General features: G+C 35.6%; 1 protein-coding gene across 3 annotated transcripts in view; it reads right to left on the reverse strand.

Moving 5' to 3' along the window:
* LOC131686761 (ion transport peptide-like) overlaps positions 1-25,513 on the reverse strand; it is a 90,588-nt gene extending 65,075 nt beyond the window's left edge. For 2 of the 3 annotated variants that reach the window (XM_058970735.1, XM_058970730.1), the window contains exon 1: positions 25,302-25,513. The gene's annotated coding sequence lies outside the window, so the exon portion shown is untranslated. Of the gene's footprint in view, positions 1-10,484; positions 11,171-25,301 lie in introns of those variants that run through there. The other variant, XM_058970733.1, reaches the window with a different exon arrangement.
* Positions 25,514-25,911: the final 398 nt, after the last annotated feature.

A 25,911-nucleotide genomic window follows, 5' to 3' on the forward strand; every position in this document is an offset into this window, starting at 1 on the left:
ACTGATTAACTCGACTAAACACTTTGTTGTAGAAGTTTAACTACACTACTGCTTTAACCACCGAAATCAATTTATAAAAAGTAAAAAAAATTATCCACTTATTGTTAAAAATCGGGTGTTTTGTTGTTACAATGATGGTTTTAATGCTTAACTTTGACCATTTTTGAACTTTTTATGGTTCATGCATTTAATGGTCCATGCATGTCTGCTAACTAGTGGTGTCTCAGATGATTTCACAGTCAAAATCTTCCGTCGAGAGGTATTTTGAGCGATCGCCTTTAGAACTGTCATTTTGTATTATTCCTAGATCAAAACTATGTCAAAATATACGCAAGAAACAACAACGTGTGTGGTGGTCCAAAAAAATCGTGGGTTCTGGGTTGAGCGGTCGCTTAACGAGTAGTTACCTCAACAGTGTACTAGCTTTGAAGTGTCTGCATAAATACACCTAGCTGAATAGACCGATATTTTGAATACAACTCTCTTTAAATCCTATTTATAATTAGTAATACAAGAATAACAAAAAATAAAAGTCCACGTAGATTTTTTCAAAGACCCCCCCTCCCCCCTCGTAGACAAACATAGACTTTTGCTAGACCCCCCCGTCCCCCCTATGAGTCTACGTGGTTTATGAACGGCCTATTTTTTATAAAACAAATAAATCTCAGATTTGAACAAAAACGAACAAGAGTAATAAATTACAAGCAAGTTTTTATTTCCTTTAGAGTGGGATGTGTCAAATGTACTTTTAAGAATTTGTTAATTTTAAATACAATTTTTTTGTGAAACTAGTTGGCAATTATTTCAAATTATTTTAAGCTAAAATTTGCAACATTTTTTTATTGTTCAATATTCCAACGTGTTAAAATGGATGAAACATGTTGTACATTGATAAAGCAATGAAATAAAACAATTTTAGTAGATTTAAAGGTTTTCAGAATCTTTTATTCTAGTTGGACAACAATTATACAATTTTGGTTACTCAAACTTTACAGTACATTGAAATACTTTGTATAATACTAATTAACATCTATTTAACTATGAGTATCTTTCCAGAATTAGTTTAAACGAACATTTGAATGAAAAACACCGACATCAATAACTGAATATAACTGGGTGAACATGCAGGTTATCAAAGTCACCCCGGAATACGAAAACGGACTTCAACTTGAAATCATTTTTGGAAAAATAGCTGTAAGCGGACAATTTTAGTTAAAACCATCCAATCTTGTTCTCCATACATCAGTACATGGTTTAAAAATATTAATCTCGAAAAAATGACGTCTAAAAATATGTAATGATTACTTCGAAAAGTGATCAATGTCACCCCAGTTTACGGTATTTAGCAGTGAAACATTTGTAGTACAGTAATCAACAAACACATTTTCGCTGAGCCGTCGGTCATACAACCCGTTACCAAAGGGTGTTTCCAAATAGCCACCAGCTATTATTAGGGAATTTCATTTTTACTTATACAAACCACGTTTAAACTTTCGTTAGCACAGGTAGAAATCACTCCGAATCTGTCAACCCATTCGGGAAAAAAAGTGTTCTGCCGGCCCTGTTAACAAATAGTTTATTGTGGCACTTGAGGTGTATCAAAATACAAAAACGATTATATGCTGCCAAGAACATGTTATCTGGAGAATACAAGGTCGTTTGGCATTGATAATTGTATTTGCATCAAAATGGTAACGGCAAATCCCAATGTGGTGTCTTCTTTTCTTCTTAAGAGGTTATATACAAAGTTGTGGCGGAAAAGAGAGCTAAGTTCGTGATTTTTTAAAAGCGTTTTATGAAATTTTTATTTGAAAAACCGGAAGACAGTTCGTTGGTAGCACTATCAAAGATAGAAAAAACAAGTTGAATTAAAAAAAATATTCAAGGTTGTCGGAGTTATGGCCCATCCCCGAAGCGTGATTTTTTAGCGGAGGTTTGCGGTGAACGCTCTCCAAGCTGAACCACTCAACAGAAATCAAAAAACTAAAAAGATTATTGAAGAAAAATGAATTGCGGTGTACTTGAACGGATCGGTTTCCTAAGAAAATTTTTTTTGTGCAAAAAAAAACACTTTGGCTAAAAAATTGAGCTTTTCGGTGTTCCAAATTTTAAACAAAAATTCATTGCAAAGAATCCAAAAATATTTGATAAAAAAGGAATCGTTCAAGTACACGAGAATATAAATGCAAACAAATCAAAAAAATAATTATGAAAATCGGGTGAATAGTTTTTGAGACATCACGTTCACCGCAACGGTACTTTTGAAAAAACTTCATTCCGAGAAAATTGTGTTTCAAGTTTTGTGTTAACTTCATGTGTGGAAGAACCAGTCGCTGCAAACGGCTGTAATTTAAAATCTAGTGCTCCGATATGAATGAAATTTTGCACAGATATTTTCAAAAGTATGTACTTTCAGAATATTCAATATTTTTTTTTCGATTTTTTTCATTCAAACTTTGTATATAACCCCTTAAGAGGGGGCTAAGGGTTTCGGCGTGAAAATAAAAATACTTTTTGCGACCTTTGTTTTTTTTTTTAATTTTAGTGATCGAATTGATCAAAACATATGTGCATTATAATGTATCATTTCAATAACATTCTGTAATTTTTTTAATGCAAAAATATCGACAGGCCAGGTAACGAAGCTTTTTGTACAACATCTCTGGGAAAAAACACGATTTGCGGTGTTAACTTCTATTTAAAATCTAATTAGTCGACTTAATTCAAACTTTGCATACACATTCTATGCTTAAAATACCTAACCCTTACGTTAAGTTTTCGAGTAAGGGGTATTTTTTGCTCATAAAATGGCGAAACCTTTCGTAAAAATAGCATTTTTATTACAAATAAATAAGAAAACCCCTTAATTGAACAATTATCTCAAAAACTCAACAGGGTTAGGTATTTTTTACATAAAATGTGCAAGCGAAATATGAAATAAGTCGGCTAAGTAATTTTTGAAATGCAGTTAACCCCACAAAGCGTGTTTTTTCAGAGAAGTTATACAAAAAGCTTCTTCAGCGAGTTGCTAGTCGATATTTTTGCATGAAAAAATTACATAATGTTATTGAAATGATACACAAAAGTTTTGGTCAATTCGCTTCACCCAAAGTTCTAAAAAATTCACATGAAAGGTATTTTTTCACGTTGAAACCCTTAGCCCCCCCCCCCCTTTAATGAATGATATCTCTTTCTAAATGAACATAATTTAGTAAAATATATCTATGATAGTTACAACATTCGCCTTATTCTTAAACGTGGTCTACCAGTCGATACAGGTATCATATGATATTATCATACTACAATTTTGCATGAAACCTTTAAAGTTTTTAGTAATTTTCAGTTACATTCTATGAAACATGAGAACATTTTTAAGATATTTTTTCTTAGTTCTCATTAAAGGTTTAAAATGTCGCAAAGAGAGACGAAGCTGCGCACATTTTTTATATACACGCTAACAAAGGTTCTATACTAAACAATCTATTCCTCTCTCGCTTGAGTGTTAATTGTTTCTTAAATGCGCTTGTTTTATATCATAATTAAACTTTAAGGACCTAAGCATAACTAAAAATGTTGTATGAGCGTCCTTTCACTGCTGATGTCATAAGATCCAGCATCTTTTCCAGCAGCTACTTTCTTTCATGAGCCACGCGGCGTTTACGACACATAGACTGTGGTGGATTGAAGTGTAATAAAACTTTTTATGACTTAACAAGACGTGCAGCAATACAACAAAACCGCCTGTGGAGTGTTTCTTATTTGCTCATTTGACTCAAGTTCAACCGTAAGAGACTCTATAGCGGCGGTGACTCGAAATGGCTATAGGTTAAGGTAAAGGTTTACGTAGTATGCAAAGTGTAACTTGACACCTTTGCTTTTGATGGGTAGTGGGTAAATGAAAGTTTATAATTATTGTGCTGAGCGAATGGAAAGAGATTCCCTTGACGTCATGACGACTACTCATTCAATATAGTCGAAAACTTTGCGCTGGTTCACATTATTGACTTGCAACACTTCGACCGCATGTTGCAGCAGCCGTACCACGCTTTTTTTTTCTTCTAATTCTCAAGTGTGGTGTACTAGGCTTAGTAAGCATTCTTACGAATATTGTATTTATTGTATCCGTTAAAATTTCCAGAGTATCTTTCCGCCTGAAACATACAGATCGGTTAATCCAGTAGTCCAACGGAACCTATATGCTGTCACTTTGGTTTTACCAGTTCCACTATAATTTGCTTTATATGGATTAATAATACAAGCAATTTTGTAAGGCAATTTATTCTGATGCAATAGGTGGTCGCGAAATGAAATTCATTATGATAATTTATTTTTATATGTAGGCACACGTCCGTCATTAAAGTTGCAGCTTGTTGCCAGCATTTGTCTTCCATTCCTTTTTTCTTCGGTAGATCTATGTACTATTAATATCGAAAAACTTATTTTTATCTATAGTATGACCACCATACACTCAAAATTTACAATCTGCTGTAGTAGCACAATGTAATTACAGGTCTAACAGGTCTAACATCACCGTTTTTCGAAACATGTTATATAATGCGTTCAAATTTAAATAATTTTGGAACCCGTGATTTCACTAGGTAAAATGCTAAAATTTTTCGTAAATTATATCATAAATGATGAACATAGGCAAAAACCAAAAAGATCATTTTATAAGACTTTGTCAAGACACTACCAAGAGAAAACAGCATTTTCTACACCACATGTGATTCATGTCAGTTGGCTGTAACAGTCTCCACAATTAAGTCGTTTGTAAATCAAACGACGAGTTAATCACTATTTTCCATCGTTTAATTATTGACTCAATTAGATTTATCGTACGGCAGTCATTTACAGTGGTGACAGTGCATTTAGCTACTGATCGATTGTCGTACAATCTCTATAAGCCGGTTCCTTCGAATCGTGGCATTGTAGATACCAATCTGTCGGGAAGGTAAAAAATCCCCATTCATAATCGTCCAGACAGTCTACTAAAACCAGTGACGACTGTATGCATAAGCCAACTGGGTTTGACTCAAAAGTGTCCGACGGTGACTTTTGAATTTCTTGGGGGGGGGGGGGGGGATAGGTTAAGGGTTTCAGCGTGAAAAAAAACACTTTCCTGCGCATTTTTTTTAACTTTGCGTGAAGCGAATTAATCCAAACTTTTGTACATTATAGTATAGCATTCCAATAACATGCTGTAATTTGTCTATGCAAAAATATCGACAAACGACTCTGTGACGAAGCTTTTTTTAGAAAGTCTCTGGAAAAGCATGCCATTCCAAAACTACTGAACCGATTTCTTTCAAAAGAAATTCTACTTGGATGACTCCTAGCGGCCACTTCACGGCCTTAAGGGGTCCACGGACTCGCAGTTCATGCCTATGAACAACGGCAAAAACAACAACGGTGTTAAGCTGCCATAACGTTCGGTTTAAGCAAAATTTGCTCACAAAAGTAAGGCCAACAACTGGGACTGTTTTCTTTCATTTGAGCACTAACTGTTATAAGTATTATCCGTACAACCGAAGTTATTATAATTTGTCTGATTGGATCCATTCGGAACAGTGCCACGTACATGTCATCATCGTCATTACTTTCTTGGTGCTATCACTCAGGGATTCTCGTTTTGTTTCTCATTATTACAGATCCGTTACAGCTTATTCGTCTTCTTCTGGTTGTGACTCTAAGTTTAGTAGGCCTAGTTGTTCATTTAGAGGTCCCGAATAAATTCTCATGGGCTCATACATCATACAGCACCTTCAAAAGGCCATAAATATAGTCCGTGCCAAATTTCACAAGAATCGAAGCATCATAAAATGGTCTCAATATGACCAAAAATATGGTTTTTATATGGGATCTACCGCACTATGGTGATGATGTTTTCATGGGTCGATCTCACATTTCAAACACTATCAAAACGCTATGAAATGAATGTGGACTAAGAGCATGGGAGTAATATAGGTTTTTGGTTTCCTCTGAGTAAGGAGGTTCAATCGTTTTGTAGTTATATCATAAAACAAATTGGATGTGGGCTTAGATGTAGAAATCTTACTATATGTAACACCATTGGATTGGATGAATAAATATGAAGTTTTCTCAGTGAAAAAGTTCCGCCAAGGAGCTTTCATAATGGTATCCACTTTTTTGTTATGCGGTGCCTAATAACATTATCATTGGTACGCGGTGCCAAATCGTGTAGTCGTACCTCGATTGTGCGATCGTTTATGAATACGGCGATTCTGTATCCATAGTTGTTACACTCTACATAGCGTTGCACGTTGTTCCGCCTAGGTAATAGTCTATATCTAACAAAGCATGCTTCGTAAAACCTGCTTCAAATATATTAGAATATGAAAACCAAATATAAACTTCAAGCATAAAAATCGGACTGAGACTTTTCTCTGCAAGAGTCGGATAAAAAAAAACATTCTGTATAAAAGAAAATATGTCCGATTCTTACAAAGTAGTTTTTGTTAGCCGACTTTTAATCTTGAACATCGCGATATTCGGATGCTCCTGCGAACGATTTATTTATTTTTAACCGGTTTTTATTCTGGAGGCTCATTCTTACCGAGTTTTACGGGTGAACATTTTTAAGCGATTCTTATGCAGAAGAATCTCCGTCCGATTTTTACGCTTGAAGTTTATTTCCGATTTTTATATAATATATTTGAAACGGGTTTGATTATAACTCGGAGGTTCTGTTCGGGATGCCAAAGGAGACGGTTCGTTTTTGGTTGTCTCTCGCAAGGATGCAAAATGCCTACCTTTTCTGCGGCTGTAATTTTTCTGCCTACATTCTCATTTCTCTCTCGATGCTGCTAGTGCAGAACGCCCAGCGCTGTACGGCTGCCTGTGTGCAAAGCAGTAACATGACAAAAAACTACTGTCCCCAGTACAGCCACCAGACGCGAGCGGTACAGCTTCTCTTTCCTTATTTTACATTTTTTAATATTTTCAATCTTTTTAATATTTTTATTCGAAAATTATGACAATAAATGCGGCTCATTTACGCCACGGCCGGCATCAACGCTTTCGTGTGCGGGCCTCTCCCTTTGACTATGCAGAGAAAAATGTACAACGCGAGAGAACAAACTTTACTACGCCACACTCTCACCGAGCAGTCGGAGTACAGCAGCAAAACAAAAATGTATTCAACTGCTGTACGGGAAAATGTATTCGGTTTGGCTACCGTTCTGGCAAGAGCTGTAGTGATACGTCGCTGTAGCGGGCTGTACGGCTTGTGCAAATGTAAATATACCGAAAAATATGTAGTTTATCGGTACCGTTGGCATCCCTGGTCTCTCGTGTGTTTGTTTAGTTCGATAAATCATGGCTGGGTGGCATAATGCGGAATTTTTGTTTGTGCTTAGTGAAATTATTTTGAAATACAAGCAAATTGTTTACTTCGTGTCAATTGTGTCCGTGTTATATTGTAAAAATGTGAAGTTTTGCGACCAAAATGCTCTACAAAATGAAACACAAAAAGAGACAAGGAATGTAGAGTCCCAATAGTATGGAGAGTTACGTGATTATGTTTAGGCGATAACACCACTACATATGAATAGCAGTCGCAGGTGTAAACCGGTAAGGAAATTCGAATTGGACTGTATAAATTCTATTCCTTTTAGGTTGACGTAAAAGGCAAAAAATGCTTTGAACGCAGTCGGAAATGAGCTGCTCCATATTTGTTCCTTTTCTTTCTGATCGATTGATTCTACATTTCATTCTTTACCATTTTACCATCTCAGTCGAACCGCTAAAAAGTGTCGATTGTGGTCCAGAATTTCTTCTATCCCGGTCCACACTGTGGTATGTGATGTATCCTCCTCTCTATCCATATTAATATGATTTCAAAATATTATTTGTCAAATATACATGACGGTAAAACTAGAAATTCAGCTGGTTTGGCATTTGACAGCTTTATTTCGACGCTATGTTGTATTCCTCCCAAAGGAGGAAAAATTGGGGAAACACCAAAATTTCTCCCCAGGGGGCAAATTTTCGGTGAAACCACTCTTTGTACGTAAAGGGCACAAATCCTAACTTAACAAAGTCATGGGTGTGTTTCGACTTCGTTTCATCAGAAACCGACACTAACTTATTGTCGGAATAGATTAGCGCCGGGTTGACGCTAAATCCCTAAAACGGAAACACACTTTGTGTTTCAATCGAATCACTGGTCAAACGTGATATCCCATCCGAGCAGAAGTTCTGTTTATGCCGATGAGACACAGCGAAGCCGAAACTTGTCTTGGCTTAGGAGGCCATTGCGAAAGCACTATGCTATATTCCTCCCTAAGGAGGAAAAATTGGGAAAATTTCTCCCCAGGGGGAAAATTTACGGTAAAACTACTCTTTGTACGTAAAGGGCACACATCCTAACTTAACTTCTCATCGGCATAAAGAGAATTTCTGCTCGGACGGGACATCACGTTTGACCAGTGGTTTGCGTTCATTCTAAAGCAACATTTGTACTGAATTTGAAAAAAGTTTCATGCAAACTCGAAAATCTGAGTATACAGTATTGTTCTGTACATATCGATGATCAAATTGCAAGTGTAGGTAGGACAATCAATATTTTGCTCTGTTTTCCACTAAGGTGACATATTTACCTGTCGGGTGAATATATACATCCTTAAAATCAATAAACATATAACATTAACGTTGTGTTAGGACTTTTAAAGTATTCAATTAGGTTTTAGAGCATACGCATCATACGATTTTTTAAACGACGCACAGAGGACTAACTAGAACAAACGTTTCGGGAGTATTCTAGAAAATGCCTATCTTCGAGACAAAAATTCACAACCCGCAGCTGAGTCGGACCTCCGAGAACCCTCGTGTCTATCCATCATATCAGTACCTTGAAACATTGGCAACGTATAATATCAACCTTCCTCTCCCTAACGTTAATGATACCAATGTATTGAGCGCTCTGTCCAGCGTTGATCCGCTGAAAGGGCTTGGTCCGGATTGTTTGCCTCCTGTGTGCAGAAAATATCATTTTCCAGCGTTAATCTCAGAAAATGTTTTCCCAAGTGTATGAAAGGAAGCTGCTATAGTTCCTATTCATAAGTCTGGAAATACGCACAGTAATAGATGCATGTTGCTAGATTTGCCAATGCTGGAGTCGCGCCGCATTTTCTTGAAGAGACTATTCATTTTTGATATGTTGTCGAACAATATTGACTGTCCCGACATTCTCTCAAGGATTCATTTATTTGCTCCTCGGTGTGGTTGTTAAGTCAGACCGGACTAAATGACAATTTACTGATTTCGAGCAAAACGAGTGTAAAGTTTGAAATACTTTACATTATAATTGGAAATGTTTGCCATAATTCTTGCGTGATGTTGTTGAAGAAATTCTTTATCCTGTGCTATCATTATCTGCTACGATCCTTTGCTACTTAGTCCGGTCTGACTTAACACCGACCAGATGTCGTTGCAAATTCAACGAAACTGCTTTAGTTTATGACTTCCATACCACTAATTCTAGTTATGAGTTAGCAAACTTTAACATTGACACTAGCAATAGCATTAAGTGTAATCTGTACTGTATATACCGAAGATGTAATAATAAATAGAAATCAAGCACGCGTTATCATTAAGACTCATTAAGGTGTGACATCCAAAACCGACCCCATATTTTAATAAGTTGACTTTTGTAGATAAGAACAAACAAAATGTCATTCAGTTCAGGTTGGTGGAAAGGCATGTTTCAACATTTTAAATTTAATTGCCAGAAACAAAAAACAGCTATTAAAATTTTGTTTTAAACATGCTTTAAAAGGTTATGCAAATACGCACACAACAAAAAATGACATTGTTTCTATTAATACAGCCGACGATAATGAATTTTAAGTAACAGGGGATTTGAAGGAATTCTGTGAATTATTAATGTATCAAACTTTAAAAAAAAAATTTTTAATATCCTGAAATGAAATGTGAAACAAAACAAAACTATTTCAATAATTAAGTAAAAGTGTGTAGTATAATCGTCTGCTAATAAAACGTGAGCTTTACTGATATCTTGCAATAACAAACAAAATTATACGATTTGATATCAATACATATAAATACAAGAAATAAAACGTCAGTATAACTTTCTATATCCTGAATTCAAAACCAACACATTTATAATAATCCATCTACACTTATACTATTGATTTTTCGAGAGCTCGATGAAAATTAGAACACGTAACGTGGCGCTTTAAATTGTTTGTGTGTGCGGTAGTACTATCTGAATGACAATATAACAAAACTCTGCCAAGCCATTTTTCGACTCTTGACCAGATTCTCAGAAAAACTGGCCACTATGGACTGATCTAAGTAATGGAGTCCAATTATTTTTGTGACATATTACGCTGAGATGAACAAGGCCTAATCCACTCTATATTTTTTTCCGATAGACCTATGTCGAATTAGTTTGCAATATGAACCATTCATGAAAATCGCGAATTAAACATATTCTTACTCACTCTTAATATGTTCGCAAATTTGTCTGCTGCACTCGGTAGATGTAGTATATTCCAACACCTCTCGTACTATTGTATATATTATTAAAAATACGGTTCGTTTCAACATTTATTTTGAAACCCAATAATTGTTATGGATTCGCCACTTGTTTGATTGGCCTATTTTAACAGCATTTTTTACCAACTCTAACAGTCACATCTCGGTAGATGCTTTTCCAATCACTTAAACTTCAAATGACCACCTTTTAATGCACACAACTTCCTGTCTTCATGTATGGCAAAACACCCCTATTAACGGTATGATCGTACTCTCCCTTGTCGTGATTTCAATGTTGGCCTCCATCATATATTGCAAAACACACTATTACTTCCGGTATTGTCGAACGAATTTATTTTTTACCAAAACTACCCCAAATGCGGGATCAGGCGCTACTTTCAAATATGTTCTTTGTACACAATACAACACTGATCTATCTCCGGCAAGATTAAAATAAAACTATTACTCAAGTTACTTCACCCTATAATTGCAATGTGCATTTTTGACTATCAAATTTCACTTTTGACTAAAGAGCTCAACAGGTGTCCGAACATACCAATAACTAACGCAACACAATACTTCGATAACAATGCACCAAACAGTAAACTACAATTCGATTCACAGCTCAAAATTGTACCTCGTTCTGATACTGGTTAAATCTAAACTAAAAGTATTATTTCGTTGAACCGTCTGGCCTACCGGAGCACTGAAACGCACACCAATCTGAACACTCCATTAGAGTTAATTTATTTGTTTTGAGAATATATCTGATTGCGTTGCCGTGTGCTGACTACCAGAGTAGTGCGAATTGTGGACTCCATGTGGGCCATTTTGTGGACCGATTTGCACTTGCAGAAGGGTGCCATTTTATAGTTTAGGATGCGATCGACAAACGACAAACGATTAAAACATACGCAACTCTTTCAAGATGCGTAGTGGCCTTTAAGTTACAAGACGAACAAGGATATATGGTGCAAAAAGATCAATGTATCAAACTTCAAATTGATCACGAATATTTTATTCATATACTCAAACCAGCAGCACCCTAATAAGGTAAGCATGTGAATGTTGCCTTGTAGAAGTTTAAGGATATTGCTATACGAAATATCATATATGTAGATACTTTGCCTATAACATGAGTCTTTGCTGGATCAGAAGCCCGTTTGCACTTACATCCGGAAGTAATAATCGCATTTCCATACCCAACCCACGTCTGTTTGAAGTACTTTTCGTGAGACAGGATGTTTTTATTAGCAGGTTGGTTTGGTTGTGTGCAACGGTTGACATTCCAGATTCCACAGTTTATAAAATGCTAGTGATAGTGAGATCGTCGCTTTAGAAACTCACTTTCACTGTCTGATGATGATTGACCGAACAACGGTACAGTTTGTCTGCAAACGGGTGTGCCCGAAACGACCAGGAGCACACGGTAATTCATAAACGTTGATTGGATAATTCCATTAGGTCTCAAAGCCATAGATAAGTGCTACTGTACACAGAGTGGTTCAGAATCAAACGCATTATCCAGCTTCACTAGGTCATTCCAGCAGAAAGTGCATGTTCGCGATGGTGTCACCCGGTGCTGTGTAAAATACATTTCATTGATACGATTACTTCAGATACCTCAGCGCAAGGTTGTACAAGTAAACGGCGTGACGGTTGCACCACGTGAATCAGACGTATTCGTCGCATGATTCGTTTAAAAATTAACGTTCCCTCATAATTAAAGAAATTAGCCGTGTTCGTATTCTGGAAATGGTTGCTGGTGTTGTACTTACCTATCATACTCTAATCCATAACGTATTTAAAACTAATAGCTACTAACCAACTACTGAAATATGGAGCAGCGTGGTGGTTTAATTAGTGCACAATAATTAATTGTACCTATAGATACAAAAATTGTATGATTTTAAATTTATTTTCATGCACATATTTGGAGCAATAAAATTAATAAACAAATATAAATAAAATCTTACAACTAATACACAAGACTTGACGTACTTTCTTAGACGTTGTTAAATTACAACAAAATTTTTACACATTGGTTGAAAATTACCATTTTACATATTAACATATTGATCCTGCCTAACCCACTATATACAGTAGGTAATAAGAATATCTTCTATTACTCCAGTAATAACGCAAAAAAGACATCATCAGTGCTAGCTAAAAAAACTTGTAACTTTGCATTTTGCAAAATACCCATAAAAGTATTTACATAAATTTTTATTTAATTGCATGTAAAAACGTAAGTTGTTCATATTTTTCTAATTTATTTAGACTGAATTATTCATCGAAGGGGTCACTATATCTCATGTTACATATCAGAACACGTAAAATCCTATTATCAGTCAGAAAATACGTCACTCGTTGTTTAAGTCAAATGTAATTTTCACTTTTTCTAAGTGTGTATATATATTCTTGCTGAATACATTTGGACAAGTTAGAAAAACCGGTATGTTTTGTTTTGATTCAATTTTCCCTTAAAGGGTTATATTATTAATTTTTTATTTTTGAATATAGAGGTTTTATCCTTAGGGTCATTCGCCTCTTTTCGGGTTATAGAAATTTCTTTTGGAAAAATCTGTAAACTCTATGTGCGGGATTGGGAATCGAACCCAAATGAGATGCGTACAAGGCAATCGATTTACCAACTACGCTATGCCCATCCTCAATTAAAGGGTTATACGTTTTTGCCAGGTTGAATAAAATCGATGTTTTTCAAATTAGATATTCTAAAAATACAAACGTTGAGGAACATTTCCTTACAATTACAATTTCATCAAGGTCGGAAACTACAACTTGTGTTACAATCACAGTTAAAATTCGTTTTTGTCAACTTCTTGTCAGTAAGGTGGTAAGGGCGATGGTCAGCTATTTTCGTCCGCGTCCCTTATCACCTATTTTTATAAAGTGATTCATTAGCAGTGCTATCATTGAAAAAGAACCACCTTGGTTATGCAACTAATTTATTCCGATCTTTTTAATGCACATATTTAAGCAGTCTTCATTTATTCATTGCTTCGTTTTATTCTGAATTGCACATATTTTTTCGTATGTAATTTCAAATGTTCTTTGATTTGATAGCATTGTAAGGGAACACGTATCCGCCGGTTGATGCCAATCGAGCTGACATTTCTTCAGACTGAGCAAACTGATTTATTTGTTTGTTTAGTATTTATTTACCAACTGGGAACGTCATTCCCAAAATGCAACAAATGAATGTCGTGTACAGCATCCCGTGTGGTGTATGGGAAGATAGAGAGTATGTTGGTCAAACATCGTAAACCCTAGAAAAACGTCTCCCCCAGCATAAGAAGTCGGTGATAACAAACACTTCAGTGACAGGGCTGACACAACATACGAATGGCACTGGGCGCCATTTCGATTTCTCTCGCACCACAATGAGAATCAACAATGAGCGCAACAGACTAAACGCAGAAGTTCTCCACATTGAATTGAGAGAGAAAACTGCGATTAATCTACAACGGGATGCGATGGGGTTCTCTACCACATACAACGGCTTGCTCAAGAAACTAAATTCGGTAGGAAAACACTCACGTCTCACAACAGCTGTTCAAGGAGAGGCAGTAGATTTAGAGTAGTTAGAAAAGCAACCCAATGGGGAGTAGAGGGCAGAATAGCTAGGTGTGTTAAATAGTGACTATAAAATACTAGCTAATACCTATCGCGCGTTGCTGCGACTTTCAACGAAATATGAGGAAAACACATTTTTTTGCGAAGCGCCATCTGGAGGGTAGATAATCCCCAACCAATAGCACACAAACACGCTCCATAACAAATGCCTACTACGTACAAATTTTTACGGCAATCGGTTAAGCCGTTTGGGAATCTATAAACCATATACATACAAACTTTCTCTTATATATATATATATATATATATATATATATATATATATATATATATATATATATATATATATATATATATATATATATATATATATATATATATATATATATATATATATATATATATATATATATATATATATATATATATATATATATATATATATATATATATATATATATATATATGCTTGTTTATATAGTAAAGTTCTGATTAAAAGTAAAGTAGGCTGAAACGTAAACCAATTAACCTCTTTCCGTTCTTTTTCACTGAAAAATATCAATTAAAATCCACCAAAATAAGTTCACGGTGATCTAACATCGATATTCAAATATGTTTATATTTGAATATATAAATATTTGTTTACCTTTTTATCTCCTTGCGGTCTTTTAGTCATTTTCAGGTCATGCAAGAAGCGTCAACAAATTTTTATAAATGACAGGCATAGAATTTTTTTCTGGGCTCATCATTCATATTTTTAATATTAGAGGTTATATACATACGGAAAAAACAGTTTGACGCAAAATTTCACAAAAAAAAATTCGCCTGTGGTTGCCATTTTTCGATCCTTGACCATATACGTACATCCCTTGCGATGCGTTTATGCAACTGAAATTTCGGTCCTACCTCAAAACCTGCAACCGTCCGCCCGAGACACATGTGTGGCAAAATTCAACTGCTAGGTTTGTTCCCAAGTTTCCAGTGGGTAATTATTTTTCAAGTGGATAGTACTACCTTTACTACTCACATTATTGAATATTTCATTACACATATGTATAGTGGGATCAAAAGGCATTCGTCTAGCTGCTTTATTTTAGAAATAGGCCACTTTAAAGCATGGCACAAATAAAATAAATTAAAGGCCAAATCGTATAACAAATACTATTTGGACTAACTGGGAGTTAAACTCACTCCACAGTTAAAAGCCAGTAGACGAGCATTTGCGCGTGGAATGTCAGCGTTAGAGAGTTCAGGCGAATGTCCTATAAAAATAATATATTCAAACCGTAACCAACCAGGTTTCTTCGCAATAACCTTGCAGTTGTCACGTATGATAATAACGGACAACAAATGTAATACCTGGACATTACTTTTAACGGATCATTTCACTTGTAGAGCAGTGAAATTCGCAAACAAAAGTAAAATTGAAATCCCGTTTCACGTTTCCCAGTTTGCCCCCAGTATCAAATCATCAACAGAAACTTATATCAGTATTCAACAAATCAACATAATCTCCTTCAAATCGTCAATCGCAGCCACACTACCGTTTGCTAGAAGAAAACTAATAAATGAGCACATTCCTTCGCAGTGCACTCTGGAGCACGCGCCGTGGTGAATTCATTTGAGAACGCCACACATAATTGAAAGAGCAAGAAAGCGCACCCAACCACCCCATCGCTTTGAAATTCGTTTTTTTCAGCTTCGAAAGAAAGGGCGTTCTGTTTTTTCTGTGGTCTGTGATCATTGTAGGCATAAAACTGGCGCGCCCGTACATCGATTTTTTCTTATGTGCTGCTTTAATTTGTGTGTCGCCGTTCATTGGATGGCTAAGAGGCGGTCCTAGCAACGCTCGCTGCTTTGTTGAATTGTTCGGACCAATCAGCGCTGATAATTACCACTTTCACAAAATACATTATTTTTGTTATTTATAGTAATCGTACATTTTACGAAATCAAATACAATATACGTGCACATATTGCCGATCGGATAGTGCAAAAATATAGCGATTTCGATCAGTACAACAGAAGTTGTTCGCATTTAAAAACTGGGAAAATATCTCAGCAGTAGCTTTGAAACGGGACCCGTATATTGAAACGTTAGAAGTAATCCAATTTTAAAAGATGTTTGCTGAGATTTCAGCTGTTACAAGTTATAAAATAGCTGAGATTCGGCAGAAAAAATCAAGTGTATGGGGGCATTAACATATATTTCAGATCAGTTGAAGATCTTGTGACACTCCTTAGAGATGTATAGATGTATAGCAGGATAGATGTGAGTGGTGACAGTTGCCACAAACAAGAATAGAGGGGGTTGGGTGGACCTGTGAATGATAAATGATGGTTATTTCTGTGACATTATTTGTGTAAATTGGGTGATATTTTGATTCCTGACATCCTTATTATAAATAATGAAACTGGTAATTTTACACCACAACCAGAGCAACGTAAATCTTGCAGCAGAAGTTAAATCTTCACTAGAATTTTGAGATTCCAAAAAACCGATGCTATCGCTGATGCTACGAGTATAATTTGAATATAAATTATATAAGAAATCTATTTTATTACTACTAGGTGGATTACTTGATGATTCATATACTACCCCATCTACATCACGTCTGAACGCAATGCTTAATCCTACCGGTAGTTACATTGTCTGGACGAATTTTCAAAGTTTGAGCGAATCCTATACATTTCTTTTGTAGGAAATGTAAAAACACACGAATACGAATGATTCGAGAATCAAGCGTAATGTAATGATTCCGGAAAATTAACACTACTTATTATAAATTGAAGAACTTCGAATATCAAATTACAAACGAGAGTAACTCAATTATATTGCCATACGACAAAAAGCACCTCGCCAATCAGCTACCAATTATAGTGAGGTAGGAAGTCTACCACGTTTTTAGTACGGTGAATAATTTGAAATGTAATTTTCCGACAGACACATGAATGGGTGACTCAAACATGCCGGCAAAGGAATGACCATTGTTCGGTATGAGATAGTTGTGTGGAAAATCCCTCATTTGTAGTAAGTCCTTTCCTTTAAAATTTCTAGATCATTCAGATGCAAAGCCATGAAATTAAATACACACATGTTCAACAATATCTGATGATGTCGCTCACATGCAATTACTTAAATAATTACCCAACACAGCACGTTGCACCACGTCATTAATTGAGACACCATGGCTGCATAGTAGCGTCACTGAATTGTTGAGAACTTGATGAGATGTCTTTCAACTCAAAAGACATTGTTCTGTTGGGATAGTTTAGAATTATCAGCACCGATTATATAAACTGATTGTGAATAATTGAACGGGAAATCATTCTCTTCTCATATGTATGTACAACGCAGCACCTGCTCTACGAGTTTTATCATTACTTGGCAGACAACTAGGCGCGATTGTGTGCCACTCTTACCATTCGCAGGCCTGTCTGTGATTGATTGAATAATGTTTTGCTTGCTCCGACGGACCTAGTCCGTTTATTAGAAAACCTATCCTTGACATAGAGTAGTGAGTAGTGCTGAAAACTTTCTTTACATCTTTTGATACATCCTCAAATTAAACTTGCAGCCAAGGGAGAGAAGTTGAGTTCAGACAGATAGGCTTTTTAAAAATATGATTAGCCGTAGTTGAGAAAACTAATTCAACGAAAGAAAGCTTCGATTATATGGATGTCCGAGTTGTTAAACACATTGAATGATAGTATTTTGTAAGGAGGTGAGGAGTTTTTTACTCTGTTTCTGACAGTTTTAATTTTTGTTTCTCGCTAACGGGAAGGCAAAATAGATTGAGTTTTTTGTATGTTACCAAACACATTTTAGCCTTGAATAACAAATTTTAATTGCACGCGAAAATCCCTTAACCACTCCCCTCCGATACTTTAAAGTTGCTAATGAAAAATATAGATGAAATGCGGTACCATGGATTGAGGCTCGCACGTTCATCGGAATTTATTTGCATAAAAAATACTTACAAGTAAAATTTTACAAAAAATATCAATGTGGTACATATAGATAAAAACTGAATCGGTTATAAAATGAATATAGATAAAAACTGAATCGGTTATAAAATGTAGTCATTTTCTATATTTTCTTTCGTTGAATATCGAGTTGTTTTTACACAAACCAATTAATTTGTTATTGCTTTTTATGAATAACACGAGGGTAAATCAATGGATTATATGGATTAATGATCCAGTTTGAAGTTTCTGTCATTAGAATTTGTTAGTATAGTTCATTTTTCTAATTATTTATGGGAATCTGCTCGATATTGACTAAGCCACAGTGCGACATCTTAACTACTGATGGTGGACCATACTTCTCGAATACCCATCCACTACTCTTCTTTATTTCGTGGTACTTCAGGGCCAATCGATACTTTAACGATCTGTCAAAAGTTTTTATTTGGATCAAGAAGCGGAAATTCAGCTAACCACTTCATTACGTGAATGTTAAGGTCATCCAACTACTTTTTAACGATGTGAGCGTTATTATTCGGTTCATTATCTTGCATAAATTGATACTTCAAAGACATTTGACGGGTGGATATTCAAAGTCGTATAAACGCAGTTTCCAATTTTTTACCGGACAGAAAAACGCTCGCCTTTTTTATTTATGTTGTTAAAAGAACTCACGATTGTTTGTTCATTAAAAAGTAATTCTACACTTATTGTAGTTTGAAACGATTTCGTTTTAAATTGAGGAAAATACGACCACTTGAAATTTGAACACGTATAAGTCGAGGGGGTCTGGTGGTTCAAAACCGTATATCAACCATCAGAGTCACGAAGTGGAAGTCAGTGAAAATAGCTTCTTGAAAATTTTGAATCATTTTTGGCTATTCAATAGTCAAGATACTTTTTTATCTATCTATTAATTTATTTTCGTTAATTCACTGGTCGATATTTCGAGATTGTCGATAAAACGAATTTCTCTTGGTACTACTTTGCCGATAAGACGAGATTCGAGTGTGTATGTATTATTTCTTTGAACAAACCTTATTAATCTCTTAATAATTAATAATGCCAAATACCACAGAAAACGACTTAGGCCTTTGGGAATCCCTTTCGCCGGAAAGCGTTTACCCAAAGCCGCCGTGTACTCTTTGCCACTGATCCGGCGTTTCTTGTTTTTCGCGACGCAATTAACCATGATTCGGAAATAAAGAACCTACAACATTGTTTCATTACCCAAAATATTTGTAAACTAATGCTAAAATATAATCAAACGCATGATTTGACGATTTTCAACATTCAATTACTTTTTTATACGTCAAAAACAAGACAGAAATGTGGTTGAAAAGGTTACAATTTTTGAAAAATTCTCGCAGTAAATCTATTGCAAATTTTGATTTGCTTTTCTCACCAAAATGACGGCATCAGCTTAAAGTGTCAAAAAATAAACACATTTCGAAAAAATGGTTATACGACTTTGAATATTCACCCTTCATTTATCACTCAGCATATGGAAGTAAGGAATCTTTAAAGCTGTTATCATAACAATATTGGTCCATAATTAGAGCTTCGATTACGGGAATTTGAGTCCCGGGATTTTCAAATTTCTCGGGATTCCCGGGAAACTATGTTTTCTCATTCCCATGGAATACCGGGAAGATGATTTTTCAATTTATTCGAAAAGAGTTTCGTTCTACAAAAAAATTCTGCAAGAAATATCTCGACAGGCAAACATTTGGAGTGGGTTACAATGGTCAAGTATACCTTTTCGCAGATCAATAGTATTGTTTTTGAACTAGGTGCAATGCGGATATTTTTCGTGATGTTTTCAGGTATATAGCCGAGACCTTACTCATGTCACTGTTGAAGAATGTTAATTTTTTTCTGATGCCGAAATAGATAAATTTGTCACAACTACTCCGAAGCATTTTTTTTTACTACAGCGTATGTGTTGCGCATGATATCTCCGATGCATCGATTGATTGGATTTTATAGCAGTCTTCCGGAGCAAATACTCATGGGTTCAAACACAACACAGCCCCTTGAAAAGACCATGCATATGGTCCGTTTCTATTTTTACAACCATTAAAACACCATAAAATGGTCTCAATAATCCATAAATATACCAACACATGGTTTTTATATGGTATCTACCGGACCATGATGATGGTGTTTTCATGGGTTGAACCCATTTCAAACATCCCATGAGTATGGGAGTATTATGGGCTTTACTTTTGCTCGGGTTTCTTATTTGATTAGGTAGATCTGGGGCCTGTAAAACAAAAGTTTGTTATGAAAATTGTGTCCTGTGATTCCTTCAAAAACTGTTCATTTTTTTAAGTTTAGAAGCCGTCTAAATGTCTAGATATCGTGCTCAACGCAAACACTATTAAAATTAGGAAAGCTTCTATAACTTCTGCATAAATTTTTGCTGATTTTTGTATGGAAAAAGTCAAAAAACATGATAAAGTAAGCTTACCCTATTCATAGGGTTCTAGAGTGCCACGCACCAAACCTTCTTAACTTTATTGTGCATAGTTTAGACAGTAAAAAAGTGCATTTTGGTTTGCACCTTTCTTTCTTATACGTAGTTGAAGTTGGTGTAAAAAAATGTAAAAATCCTCAATAACTTTGAAACGAATGAGTATTTTTACACACAGTCTTCGACAAAATTATGTTGTTTTGATACCTACACATTTGCCTTGAACATAGTTTGCACGAAAAGTCACAATGAAAAAAGTTATATTAAAAAAACTAGATTTAAGGGGGTTGCCATAGAAAACGCCTTATAAATCGATAACCTTTAATCCTACAAGCTCACGTTCTTCAACAAAATTCTTCACTATGAGTATTTCTAAAACTTTGTCGAAGACACCAACTTTCTACCTCGTCAGTATAAAAAGTTAATTTTTTTTAGTTCGATCATAGTAAGCCATGCCTAATTTCAATTGTTATCGGATTGTGGGGAATATTCATACGAACAATTCCTCCAAAGACACCCTGTGAATATATTCGATGGTTTGGCCTCTAGTGAATTAAATTCACGTTTTTGGCGTTTCCAACCACTGTGCAGTGTTGCCAAATATTCTATATTTCCAGTTTAAAACTTTAACTGCATTTTTCTCACAATTCGTGTGTTTTTGTTTTTAAAATGATTATGCTATTGTGTTTCTCAGATAGTTTTACAGATAAAAACATATCATGCATCAAGATAACTTGAGCCAGTCCCCAGACACAGTCATTTGAAGCAAAAAATTAAAAGTTTCTGAGCACGTTTCACGCCATATCTCAGTAACCAAGCAGAATATCAAAATTCTGAAAACGCCACTTTGTAGAGATTTTTTAGACAAGGCATATCTAACTCAGTTTACCCCAAAATGGCGCTCGTCATGAGATAGCACAACAGCGACGATATATGTATAGAAGATTGGAACTGTAATATTAATTTTATTATAAATTATGCATACAATTTTGTATTCATGGGACATTTAAATTATTGGATGCATGATAAGATATACAGAATGCCACATTTGACCAATCCCCAGCGCTTCAGAACTGTAGCTTTCCAATTCAGGACAGTTACTCCAACAATAGCATTCAGGATATTGTCTTACTGGGGATTTTTACAATTATACATATATTCAAGAAAAATTATCCAACAGATGAACAACTCCGCCATGTTTCAGCCGATTTTCACAAGTAAACAATTTTTTATGGATATTTTATGCCATTTATTATAAACCCACGTTTAGAATATAATGTCGATTAAATGACCACCTCCCTTTGATACACAAAAAGCAACTCTTTTACGGGCAGTTTGCATGACATTGGACAGTATTTCGGGCTTAATAGCAGCAATTTCAGCTCGTATACCGTAAACCGGGGTGTCATTGATCACTTTTCGAAGTAATCGTTACATATTTTTAGACGCAACTCATTTTTTTTTTTCAAGTTTAATATTTTTAAAACATGTACTGATGTATGGAGAACAAGATTGGATGGTTTTACCTAAAATTGTCCGCTTACAGCTATTTTTCCAAAAATGATTTGAAGTTGAAGTCCGTTTTCGTATTGCGGGGTGACTTTGATAACCTGCATGTTCACCCACATTAAGCTATTGATATCAGTGTTTTTCATTCAAATGTTTGTTTAAACTAATTCTGGAAAGATACTCATAGTTAAATAGATGTTAATTGGTATTATACAAAGTATTTCAATTTACTGTAAAATGCGAGTAACCAAAATTGTATAATTGGAGTCCAACTAGAATAAAAAATGCTGAAAACCTTTAAATCTGCTAAAATTGTTTTATTTCATTGCTTTATCGTGTTACACAATGTTTCATCCATTTTAACATGTTGGAATATTGAACAATAAAAGAATGATGCGAATTTTGGCGTAAAATAACTTGAAATAATTGCCAACTAGTTTCACAAAAAAATTGTATTTAAAATTAGCAAACTCCTAAATGTAAATTTGGCACATCCCACTCTAAAGGAAAATAAAAACTCCCTTGTAATTTATTACCCTTGCTCACATCTGAGATTTATTTGTTTTATAAAAAATAGACACTTTTCGAAGCTTCGTATTAATAAGGTAAAGTCAAATTTCGGTTTTTTGTAGTTTTTGTGCCCAAAAAGCGAACAATATACTCAAAAAGTATAATAGATCAGTATTTTATAAGTTTAGAGTAAAAATCATTTCAAATTAAAATGATTCGGTAGACTATTCTGGCTTAATAAGCGATATACGAAAAAAGTTTCGAGTGATCAAAGTCACCCCGATGATCAAAGTCACCCCGGTTTACGGTATTAGCTTTGAGTTCGTCAAGGTTCTTAGGTTTGCTAGAATAAACTTTATTTTTCAAGTAACCCCACAGGAAAACACTGGTACCGTTAAATCCGGAAAAGGCGCAGGCCCAAATCACCATTTTTTGAGACAACGCGTCCTGGGAATTTGCTCTGCATTCTGCAATAAATTGATTGTAGCGGCTACGGTGTGGCAAGGTCTTGTTGAAAATAGAAGTTTTTTACATCTTTTTTGCATTTGTGGACAGACAAAGTGCGCCATAATCCAATGGTAGCGTGTGCCGTCTCTCCCTCTTTGAAAAAATAAAGACTAATGATTGTTTTGGAGCACACTCCGGTCCAAACAGTTACAGCGCGTTCTTTTGGTGTAAATCGAATCATAGCTAAAATGGCACTAATTGACGTTTCAGAATTGCGTTTATCTGTCAAAATCGACTGGAAAATGGCGAAGTTGTTCAATGTTGAAATAGAATACATCCAGATGGTGCACCCTGTATGCCATTGATTGGGTTTGAAAACGTTTCAATTTATTCTTGTTTTCACTTCACTTTCTTTATTTTTCTTCTGTATTCCCGAGATCCCGATATTTCCTCCAAAATTATTTATTTCCCGAATCCCGGGAAACTGAAAACAGTCGTGAAATGGAAGCTCTATTCATAATCCCTTTGATCCGGCAAATAGGATCAACTCCGTACCAAGAGAAAGAACTCTAATCCATAATATTCTCTCCTCTATGTTTGAATGTGTTACGACTAACATTCAGAATTTTCTCAGCCTTCGAACCAATCGTTCCCCATTAAATTCAACTATTTTGTCGCCTTTGTTTCATCTGACCAGAAGATGTCTTGCAATTTTTTATTTTATTTAAACCCACTTTAGTAGTTACTTGGAGAACTACTGCCGGGGGCTCCTACCAACAAGTTTATGCTCCACAAGCCTCCTCTAAGGAGTTCTGAGTGACACTGGTCATTTCAGATCATCCGATCTTCGACACTGGTTTGAATGTATCCATGGTCGAAAATTGTTTGATATAAGATTCATCAACGGAGGTAATTTTACTGAGCGTCCCTTCGCTACACGTGGTTTTGCATCACGATGAACATTGAAAACATGTTGTCGGTCTTTCTGGAAGACGAGAGAAATATCTTGCTGCGACTATCTTTCACCAGTTCTTCTATCAAAATCTGTCCCTTCTTCGAAAATGATATATTCGATCCTCTTTCCTGTAAAAACTTGCCACGATTTCACTAAAAATAGGCTTTTAATGCAATTTCCATTGTTTCTTCTAAGTGGAATATACGTGTAAGGGTCCATTCATAAATTACGTAACGCGTTTAGGGGGGAGGGGGTACGAGAAGTTGTGACATGTTGTGACATATGGGGGAGGGGGAGTAAGCTAGATCGTTACGTAACATGTTTTTACTGAACAAAAAAAATATTTTCGGGGAATTTGTTACGTAATAGGGGAGGGGGGGATAGAGAAATTTGTGACAATTTGTTACATGGGGGGAGGGGGAGTCAATTTTGGGCAATTTTCGCGTTACGTAATTTATGAATGGTCCCTTATAATATTTAAACTGCAAAAAATTGCGTGATAGTATTTAACTGCTAAAATTTCCTATTTTCACGTCGCGTAGTTTTTATAGCATATAAGACAAAATATCGAATCAATTTGCATCAAATGACTTTTGATGCCATAAAGTTGGTAACGCTCATTGACACATCATTACTAGTGGCCGTTGCTAGATTACATCATCTTAATCATAACGTGGAGGTTGGTGGCGCAAAAAGAAATGCCAACGTTGCAGTGGTCTTATTGTTTTGTCTGTAACTGTATCACTTTTTTTGCAGTATTGTCTTGTTATTATACGCGTTGTATCATAAATCATTTTTATATTGATAACAAAAATATGTCTGGGTTTTTAATAAAATTCTACATATTCAAGAATATTTACAATTACAGGACTAAGGTCCTAAAAATAAGTCCTAGGTGGGACATCGAACAAATGACGATTGGCTTGTGAGAACAGCGTAGTAAAAATTCATAAATGTAACACGTCGAATCGAAACCAACATGTCGTTTCTCTCACCTTCCGTTCAAACAAGTTAGGTATGGCATGATGCATGACACCGTTCCGTCTAATGCAACGCGGTACAAGTTCACAACAGACAAACACATGCCGTATCTGTGCAGTACAGTGTACAATTATAAAATCGGATCACTGTCTCTGTCGTGCAAGGCTTCAGAATGCGCAAATAGCTGGTCGCACCACTCAAATTAACTTATTTGTTTATCCAACCGGTCGTTCGAAAATGGAAATCCGATACCACGTGATTGGAATGTTGCGATAAGGTATAATTAAATTTGGCCGCCTGAGGGTGTGTCAAGTGCTTATTTGTGAGGTGTTGTCGTACTTACCTTGGTTCACACAATTGCACAAGATTAATCCTCGAAACGTTAGTTTTCACTGATTAGCACACACAATGAATTGAAAACACCTTCAACTGTAACGGCTTACCGAATCCCCAGACTTTCACTGCTCTCTATAGAACAATCCCAACGATCGGGCAGAAATTCCAGGCTAACTCTTCAGCTGCGCACGATTTTGTTTTTATCAGTAAGCATCTACCAATAAAATACTTGCAGCCTCAAATTTGTTTTCTTATTTATACCAAGGCAAAAAAACAACCCCTAATTGACTCCCGACGAACAGCTATAGTCATTTTCGTTAAGATTTCCGAAGCGTTATCTGAATCCGCAATGGAGCTTTTCTTCTTTGATCAGCAATCGAAAGAGGAAGGAATTGGAAAAACATCCAAATACATACACAGTCCATTCGGATATACATCGGATTCGTGGAAAAAGGGTGGCTACTAACAGTTAAAACTCAAGTAGCATACATTGGCCATACAACTTTATAACCCCGACTGCATCCACATAGCAGTGAGGTGAAACAGATCACATCTTAATGAATAGTCGACAGCAGGCCCGTACGCAAGGAGAGTTTTTTCCGGGGTTCAAACACCTC

The sequence above is a fragment of the Topomyia yanbarensis genome, chromosome 3 (assembly GCF_030247195.1).
Source record: "Topomyia yanbarensis strain Yona2022 chromosome 3, ASM3024719v1, whole genome shotgun sequence".
Lineage (NCBI taxonomy): Eukaryota > Metazoa > Arthropoda > Insecta > Diptera > Culicidae > Topomyia > Topomyia yanbarensis.